This window comes from Heloderma suspectum, chromosome 2 (genome assembly GCF_057233095.1).
Source record: "Heloderma suspectum isolate Gila_16-S chromosome 2, 16-S_ref, whole genome shotgun sequence".
NCBI lineage: Eukaryota > Metazoa > Chordata > Lepidosauria > Squamata > Helodermatidae > Heloderma > Heloderma suspectum.
In genome coordinates, this window is record NC_139459.1 from 264,037,483 (window position 1) to 264,047,844 (window position 10,362).

A 10,362-nucleotide genomic window follows, 5' to 3' on the forward strand; every position below is an offset into this window, starting at 1 on the left:
CTCCCATCACAAAAGCATAAATATTAAGAAAACATTCCCTAATGAATGAACATGTCAATCCCCATATCCTTCCTTGTATCTCAATGTAAAAATAATCTTAGTAAAGTCTTTTCCAAAGTGCTGGTACATCTTAGAAGTCTAACTTTGGTCCTTCCAAACATTTACTCACTTACAAAAAAGGAAACAAAATTTAACACATTAGGACAGAACAGGAAACCTGGGGTTGTATCCAATGGTGTTGTCTTACCAGCAGAAGGCAAACCATTGGTGAAATTTATTTCCCCTCCCTCTAAAGCTCCCCCAATCCCCAAAATCTGGGGGACATGTGGGGGGGGGGCCTGCAGGAGGAGGAGAGAGCAGCGAAGTCCCATTGCACTAGCAGACTTCCATTCACACACAAAACTGGATCCAACCCCTAGTAAAATTTAGGATCTATACTAGTGGTTCACTGATTTAACTACATTATAGCGAATACAAAAGAACTTTGTTAAATAAGTTTAAACAGTTAGATTCCATTTTACAGAGCAAGAAACACTTTTGAACAGTATACTCTTTGCAAATTAAGGATTTGCAAAGGGTATCTGGACAGGTTTAGAACTTCCTATCAGAGAAAAGATTATGCCATCCAGCTTTACCTGAAACAAAGCCCTACTATTTGAACAATGCTGAGGCATCACTCCCAAATCAACCAAAATAATGATGCTGTCATATTAGAAATTTTCCTATCCCTAATCATCATTCTAAGGGAACTGCCCTACTATGCTCACACTAGTTAGCAGCATGCACACTACTCCAGTAGTGATTTTCCTAGTGCTCTGCTTTTGTTCATCTAGCTATTAACCACAGGCAAGTAACCTTAGGCTAAATGGATCAGACAGACTGAATACAAATCCCAAGTCCAAAAACTAAAATACCGATATGAATATATTCATAGCAGGGAAATGTACTCCAGGATATATTGCAAGTTATCCTGTGGCAGCAAAGAGGCTGGGAAGGAATATGCCTGCGGGTTATTGGACAATTGCCTTGCATGGAAGAGCTGTTAGTAATACAACAGACTTAAGAATTCAGACAACCTAGTCACACTGTCCAGAGCTGCCTATGTTTAATGGATGACATTTGTAGTTCTGCAGGACCTGCATCCTTGAAGTTCCGCTTAAATCTCCTGCTACTCTTTCCTTGGCTGTTCACAATCAACTGTGAGTGGAGTTAAAGGCAGCATATAGACATTCCTGTCAGGTTCTGCCCCTGGTATTGTTTAAACATTAAGCAATTTCATGCCAATTTTCCAGTACTGGAGATATATCTACATAATGAAAAACATCATGACTTGTCTACCTCCTTTTACTTGGATTTTGCATAAAGTGTCTAAAGCCCAAACACTTCTGAACTGTCTTTTATTGTCTATAATACCAAGACAAGTTACAGATAAACAGTGGGTTCTTAATGGCCCTAAGATCTGCAAAGCAACCATTAAAATTCACGGCCTTTATCATTCTCATCAAACAACTGGCTACAAGCTCCAAAGCCTTGTGGACAAAAGGCCCTATAGTGTTATGCATATTATATAAAACTGGTCCCATATCATTCCTTATCTTTCTGAGCATGAACCTTTACATCTGTTTTCAGAGGGGTAGCCATGTTAGCTGGTTGCAGCAAAAACAATAAAGAATGTTGTGGCACCTTAAGCATTTACACATTTATTATGGCATGAACTTTTAACTATGGCATGACCCATTCTTCTATTTACATCAGGGATTTCCACATACAGAAGCAAAACCTACCAGTGGACAGTCATCAAGTTTTGTCACAACACAGCACAGACAAGTTGGGCAATTAGAAATATCCTCTTGAAGAAACACAGTTCAGTAGGCAATCAAACGTTTAGTGCTTTGATGCTAAGACTTGTCTGGAAACAATCAATGTTGCTTTTCTAGGTGTAATTAACACACAATCTCAAGACATAGGTCATAATTTGTAAACCTTTGAAACTCTGTTGAAGAGGGCTCAATAAATAAAATTAAACTCCTTAAACCTTTTCTTGAAGCACTCACTACCATTGGAAAGGTTACTAAAGTACCTTGTATTTTGAGGAACCTTATTATTAAGGGGCTTTCCTCAGCCCAACAGAATACTCACAGGATATCGTGATTTATTTATCTATTATTTCATTTCTATACCACCCAATAGCCAAAGCTCTCTGGGCATGATGACCTTGGTTCGCATGTCTTTTGGAACCCTGGTTTATTGTGTACAAGCAGCATGTTCATGCATGCAGTCCAATTGCTCCAGCTACAAGTGACTAAACCTTTGGTCCATGTTTTGTTTAGCATGACCTGTGAACCCAGACCTCTGGCTTGTCTCTCCCCTAACAAGCCAGGCAAATAACCCAACAACAAACCATGGCCCAGGTTCACATCTCAGGGGTTGGACTCAATGGTCTTGTAGGCCCCTTCCAACCCTACCATTCTATGATTAAGCTTCTTTAGCTGCTTCCGCTCGCAGCTGGAGTGGTCAGGCAGCATTTACGAGCACACTGCTTGTACGTGATAAACCAAGGAGGAAGAGTCAGTTAGGAGGAACCCTGGTGTGTTGTCAGTGATTTGCAAACATTCAGATGTCCATAGTACAGCATAGTAGAGACCTATATAACTTCAGAGCACTTTTAATTTCTGAAACTTTTATTCAATCACCCATGCTTGATTTCAGAATTTGTTTACTTATTTATTAGCATTTATATACTGATATATCTACTAAAAGGTCATCAAGGCGGTGAAAGATGCTAGCAACAAAGATGATCAGGGGACTGGAAACAAAGCCCTATGAGGAGAGATGGAAAGAACTGGGTATGTTTAGCCTTGGGAAGAGAAGACTGAGGGGAGATATGATAGCGCTCTTCAAGTACTTGAAAGGTTGTCACAGCGAGGAAGGCCAGGATCTCTTCTCGATCATCCCAGAGTGCAGGACACGGAATAATGGGCTCAAGTTACAGGAAGCCAGATTCCGGCTGAACATCAGGAAAAACTTCCTGAGTGTTAGAGCAATATGACAGTGGAACCAATTACCTAGGGAGGTGGTGGACTCTCCCATGCTAAAGGCATTCAAGATGAAGCTGGACAGCCATCTGTCAGGGATGCTTTGACTCCTGCATTGAGCAGGGGACTGGATTCGATGGTCTTATAGACCCCTTCCAACCCTACTATTCTATGATTCTATGAAGCCTGCTTGGATTTGATGTGGAAGCCTCTTTCCCCTCCAGTCCCAAGTATATTGAAGCTGGTTGTGGTATAGGGGCAAGGGGCATTCTGCACATGCTCAGAAGCACTCTTTTACTCCAATCTGGCAATTGAAAAGTTTGCCCTGGCAGATAATGTTGGACTAGACCCATGGAGGCTTGGGTTCAAGTCCATTTAGTTCACTGGATGACCTTGAGCCAATCACTGTGTCTTAGCCTAACTGACCTCTCAAGGCTGTTGGGAGAACATGGGTGGAGAGAAGAAGTTAATGCACGTTGTCCTGAGCTCCTTGGATGAAGAGTGGCATAAAAAGGTAATAGATGAATCCTGCAGGCAACCAAGGGCAGCCCATTCCGAGAGCCCAATGAGACTCCCATCTGCCTGCCTCCAGCAGTTCAGAGCGAGGTCATCCTGCGGAGCCCCTTGCTGCAGGAGCGACACCAGTGTCCTGGGAGGCACCTTAACAAACATGCCATAGCTTGGCATGCGCTTTCGTAGGCTACTGCCTACGATTACTTCATCAGATCGAAGCTCACGCCACGATACAGTCGCTAACCTTTTAAAGGCTCAGCCTCGGAATAAAGTTTAAGGTGCCACACAGGGCTCGTCACGCATCAGCCCTGCCAATCAAAAGAAGCCTGTGGGCTGAGCCTCGGGTCAAACCGCAGCCCTGCCCGCCTCCTCTCCCCTGGCTCTTTCGGAGAAGCCAAACGCTTCTTCGTAAGCTAGCGCTAGAGCCGCGCTCGGGGAGCAAGCCCACCCCCACCCCCACCCCGTCCGCTGCCCCCTCGCTTCCCCCTCCTCCTCCTCTCTCACCTCCTGCAGAAGGTCGTCCACCTGAGGCTGCAGCACGGCGAGCAAAGGCTCGGCGCCGACCTGGTCTCCCGGGCTCCACGCGCGGCTGGCCAACTCCTCCTCAAGGGCCACCAGCCGCCCCTGCAGCTTGGAGGTCTTGGCGCTGAGCAGAAAGCAGGCGCCCACCGCGAGGAGCGAGAAGAGCAGCGAGAGGATGACGGGGGCCCTGCCCGCGCCCCCGGCGCACCGGCAACCGCCTTGGGGCGAAGCCGCTGCCGCCTTCTTCTCCCGGGGCTCGCTCATTGCGCGCGCGCCGGCTCTCGGCGAGGGGAAGCCGCCGCCGCCGCCGCCGGCCAGGTTCGCCCCTAGGGAGCGAGGGACTGGCGGCTCCTGCGGCGCTCTCTCGGTGCCTCTCGCTCTGGGCGCGTTCAGGGGCAGCGGCGGCCGATAGAGTTCCTGGCAGCCGGCTGCTGAGAAAGTGGGGCAGGAAGTTTGGGAAGCGTGGCCTCTTTCCTCAGCATGGCCCTCCAGCGGGGCGGGGGCGCGGGCAGGGCCGGGAGCAGGGGGCTGACTGACTGACTCTCCCCCCGCAACCGCTTTAGCGCTGGGGAGGGGGAGACGCTCACTGCCCAAGTCTCTCCCTCCCCGGGGATCCCGAAGCGCATCACCTCCCCGCGCAAGCCCTCCTCAGTCTCCGCCCAGCGCACGCTGGAACTATGCAAATCGCCTCAGCTAAAAAAAGAGAGCGGGCGCTTCCAGGGCTGCAGGCGCGGAGCGTCTCCTTGAGGGACAGCCGCACAGGCTTAACCCCGCCGCTGCTGCGCAGCTGTAGGTGCGGAAGGATCCTCCGCTGCCCTCCAACCGGGCTAAGGCGGGAGGTCGTCGTCCGTCAGCCTTGACTGAAGTCACCGGGACTATCGAAAGCGCTGCAAGCGGTTCGCCTGGAGCTGTAGCCATTTGAAGCCTGCGAAGCAGCCTGGAGGTGACGGGTTTGCGGAGGTCACGGCGGTCGGCGCGCCCCGTTTTCCGACCTTTGTCATAAGGCGGCAGTCGTATACGCGCTGACCTGGGAACGAGTCCCACTGAATAATAGAATAGTAGGGTTGGAAGGGCCCTACAAGGCCATCGAGTCCAACCCCCATTGAACTCAATGGGGGTTGACTTCTGAGCAGACGTGCCCAGGATTGCGCCGCAAAGGGGCAGAAAGTCCCAAGAGACCTCACTCCCCCAAAAGCCATCTAGACCCTCCAGAACGTGTTGTATTTACATGTATTTTCATAGTTGTGGGGACTCCCCCTTTCAAATTTGCAGGGTGGCTTACGAAACAAAAGTCAGAAATTGCAATTAAAATATCCACACTGAATACTAAAAACAGCCAATTTAAAGACAGCAGCATCCTCTCTAATGTTATGGTCCTAACCACACAATCGTATGCATACCAGGGGCTTACTCCGTGGTAAGTGGATATAAGATTGCATTAAGCTGTAATCCTCTACCCACTTACCTGGGGGGAAGTTCTACTGAACTCAATGGGGCTTCTCTGAGTAGACATGCATAGGACTGTACCCTTAGTATTTGGACTGCAGGGAAATTTCGGATCAAGTTCAAGTCCCCTTAATTTGAGTCAGGGCAAAGCCAGGTTTCCAAGAACTAGTTAGGGTTTTCCCTCCTCTCCACTATGGCATGGTGGCTCATAGAGGATTTGAATGTGGGCACTTCCAGCTCAACTGTGGCTGTAACCCTTTCTGCATACACCTTGAAGTAAGGCTTTATTTCTGATTGAGCTGCACAAAGCTCACAGGATGGTCTTGCGCCCCAGCTTTCACCATCTCTCTCATCCTCACCTCACCCAGTCGACTGAGGCTAAACTGCAGCGCTTCTTGGATGGGCTCCAATCCTAAAGTCACTCACGATGGAGTAACTGCCATTGAACTTAAGACATGAATAAATTCATTTAAGATTGGTCTGTACAAGGAAAGGTGAGACAGACAACTGACCATGCAATCTTGTGCAGGTTTATGCAGAAGTAAGTCCTGCTGCGTTCAGTGCGGTTTGTCCTCAGAATATGCATAAGACTGCAGTCCAAATGTAACAAATAAGTAATATATCTGCCAGCTGGTTAGAGAGGATGCAGAGTGCCCCCTTACTAACATCTAGGGATGTACGAAAATCACTTACATTTCGGGGATTATGCTGATGATGCGGGGGGAGGCGTTCTGTCCCTCCCGCCGGAATCCTCGCTGGGGGGGGAGGCGCTCCATTCCTCCCCCCCCCCCGGAATCCTGGCTGGCCGGCTGTGCTCCGCAGCGATTCTGCAGAGCCGCCAGCCGGCTCCGCCAGCAGCCAGACATCCGGCCGCTGGCTAGCAGGGACGTAAATGGCGGCGGCCATAGCCGCCGCTGTTTGCGTCCCTGCAGTCAGCCGTGATAGGCTACATAAATGTTTACCTAGCCTACCACGGCTGATTAAAACAAAAAACAAAAAAAAACGCGCGTACGCAAATGGCGGCACCCATGGGCGCCGCCATTTGCATTCCTTATTTTAGCACGTCTTAGTCTACGTAAACATTTACATAGGCTAAGATGGTGAAAATAAGGGGAATGCAAATAGCGTAGCGTCTACGCTATTTGCGTTCCCCTTATTTTCGCTGTCTTAGTCTATGTAAATGTTTATATAGACTAAGACGTGCCAAAATAAGGAACGCAAATGGCGGCACCCATGGGTGCCGCCATTTGCGTACGCGTGTGTGTGTTTTTTTTAAAATCAGCCGTGATAGGCTACGTAAACATTTACGTAGCCTATCACGGTGTTTTTTTAAAATTTAGCCGTGATAGGCTACGTAAACATTTACGTAGCCTATCACGGTGTTTTTTTAAAATTTAGCCGTGATAGGCTACGTAAACATTTACGTAGCCTATCACGGTGTTTTTTTAACCTGGAAATGGTGGCGGCAGCAGCTGGTTGGAAGACCGGCCGCTGCCGCCGCCACCAGGAAGATCCGCCCCAAGTAAGTCCCGTCCCGGGGGGGTGGCGGGCCGTTCCGCCACTGATTTCGGGGGGCCGAATGCGCTGGCATTTGGCCTCCCCGAGATCTGTGGCGGAACTTTCGTACATCCCTACTAACATCAGCTTTGTAGTACATTCAGATCTACATTCTAGAATGTACTACAATCTACATTCAGAGCTTTCATGGTCAGAAAAGACACCTCTAGTCTCTACTCTTCTATAAATGAAACAGTGCAAAGGTCTCTGTATGGTCTGTATGCCAGAGTTAGGATGTTCTGAAAGTAAGAGATGTTGCTTCAATTTCTTCGATGCAAAGCTAAACTGAGAAAAATTAAAAATAAACACTCAGAGCAGCACCTTCCTAACGGCCATGTTTCTGCACTGTTTAGCTGGAATGACATGCAGGAAGAAAGGATTGCTAGTCTTTTCAGAACTTTCATAAATAAAGCATAAGGCAGGATTCTGGCTCCTTACAGCCCAATCCTATGCATATTTACCAGAAGTAAGTCCTGTTGACTTCAGTGCGGCTTATTCCTACATATGTATGAATAAGATTGCCACCTGTTATTTGAAATGCATGCTCTCAACGTCTGCTACTAGACCAGAATGTACCTTGTTCCTACCTGCAGTGTGCCCAGGATCGGTTCTCACAGCCCTGACCTTAGGAACAACAATCTGTCCCTCTGAGTTAGTACTGTGTAATGGTTAGGCCAGGACCCCTAAGCCAAGAGCATGGAAATACAGGTCACCAAAATCCAGCCCACTGGGGTTTCCCAGGTGGTGACACCCCCTTCCCCTGGTATGGTGGTTTCCTGGCTTTGGCTGCCTCCCCCCAGTAGCATCATGCTAAAAGGCTGAAATGTCTCCCCAAGGCTTAGCAAAAGCTTTAAGCTGAAATACACTGGTATTTTTGATCTGCCCCCTTTGCCTTTGGTCTCACCCACCACAGGAATATAGCTCCGCAGAGGTTATCCGAAACTGAATTCAGGCCTTGGGCTGAAAGAGGTTCAACACTCCTGCCCTAAGCCGTGAAGCTCACTGGATCATCTTGGGCCACTGACATATCATCTCACACTAGCCTACCACATCGCATTGTGGGGATGAAATAGGGCAGGGCAGAACCATGTATACCACCTTGAGTTCTTTGGAGGATAAACATGCAATAATAAAACTAAACTGTGGAGGCTTTTTCTTTTGCAGGGGCAGTTAGAAGTATAATGCAGCATGCATTTACTTGCAACTAAGTCCTGTTGAACTATCTTTTGAGACTTGTGTTTGAGTAAATATGCATCAGGCTTCATGGGTTATTAGAAATGTATCAGTACCTCCATTACCAATCAAACTCCTATGCCTTGGGGCAAATCAAGCTTTTTAAGAAAGAGTAGGCTCTCCCTACACCCTTCCTTCATAGTGCAAGCTGCCTGGTCAGTTCTGCCAGCCTACAAGACCTTGGAAACATATTAATGGAGGACTAAGTTTTATGCCTCTTATTAAACTATGATACTTTTAATTCTGGATCACGAACACTTGAAGCTGTTCCAATCTAGGGTCTTTCTCCAGGGTTGGAATTCTTCCATGGGTAACTGGTGTATGTTGATGCCCACTGCTACTACAGACAGACGTACTGGCAGGATCAGGAAAGGGAACATTGCAGCTGTCCTACAAAACCAGCAACAGTAACATTAGCCTACCAATATAACAGGAATCACTTTCATGGGTAGTTCCTGTTTCATTTCCTGGTTTGGCATTACAATCACAGGGGAAAGCAAATATCTGAAGTCCCCTAAAGCTAAACGTGCTAGATAACACTCCCATGTAGGCCTAACAATTTGAATTCACAGTCCCCAGTGTAAATCTTATTTATTATTTCAGGAATTCCAGAGATCACTTTCTCCAACCCTGGGAATAAGAGAAACAGAAAACAGTTGCCCTTAGATATTGCTTCTTTCTCAAAATGAACAGGACTCATACAGTTCTTTAGCCAATTCACTTAAGTACAAAATAAATAACCAATTTCATAGAATCATAGGGTTGGAAGGGGCCTACAAGACCATCGAGTCCAACCCCCTGCTCAATGCAGGAAGCCTGATTCCCAGGCTGTCTCCCATCCAGGTACTAACCAGGGCTGACCTTGCTGAGCTTCTGAGATCAGATCAACATAAACACTGCAATCCTATACATGTCTACTCAGAAGTGAATCACACTGAGTTCAGTGGGGCTCGCTCCTAGATAAATGGATATAGGATTTTATCCAAATATAAGGAATTCTGAGGAAGAATTCTGTAGGTTGAAGGAAGAGAAGGAAACCAGGCTGGGTTACAACAGTCACATGCACTCCACTAGTAGCCATTACCCAGGCTAAATGCATAAGTAATATGCATTAGTAATATGACATAAGCAAGAAGCTGCTAAGAGGGAATTATAGGTTTAATTAAACAAGTACCGCCTAATAATCTGCCTGGAGTATTTGGCCAAAATCAATTAACTGCTTGCTTAGATCATTTTCAACTAACACTTCAGGGCAGACTGCAGCAGTGGCAGCCTGGCTGAGGTGCCTCTGCTCTTGGAAGTGAGGGAGGTGGTACTTTATCTTCGGAGTGCTGCATCCACTCACCTGCCACCTCATGTTTTTGGGGTGGTATTGAACAAATTCCCCTTTTGTTTTTCTCCACACCTTTAAAAAGTTTAGTTGATTTTTATTCTGCAGCTATGACAATATGTTTTATTATTCTGCTGTTCCTCAGAGCCAAGACAGACATTACTCTGAATCCGTATCTAGCAACTTCATCGTTTTCCATTTTTACTGTAGAGTAGGCTCAAGGAGCAGGGAATTGAAGGCCACCCTACCCACTACGCAAGGGTCACAGTACAGATCAGGGGGCCCTTCGTCTATTCTAGAGTAAAAATGCAAATACGTGGCTGCTGGGGACAGATTTAAAGTAATATCTCTTTCGGCTGTTGCTTAGTTTTGCTGTTTTCAACTGTTTTTCATAATTTGTTAGTTGCCCCGGGAGGAATAATAATAATTGAATTAAAATACTGAAGGGCTAGCTATAATTGGGAGCCAGCGTGGTGTAGTGGTGAGAGTGTTGGACTGGGAGCCGGGAGATCTGGGTTCTAGTCCGCACTCGGCCATGGAAGCTCACTGGGTGACTTTGGGCCAGTCACAGACTCTCAGCCCAACCTACCTCACAGGGTTGTCGTTGTGAGGATAAAATGAGGAGGATAATGGGTTCGAGGAAGAAAAAAGGCCGCATATAAATGTAATAAATACATACATACATAGTATTATTCCAAGCATATAAAAAACAGTGGCGTGGGCTCA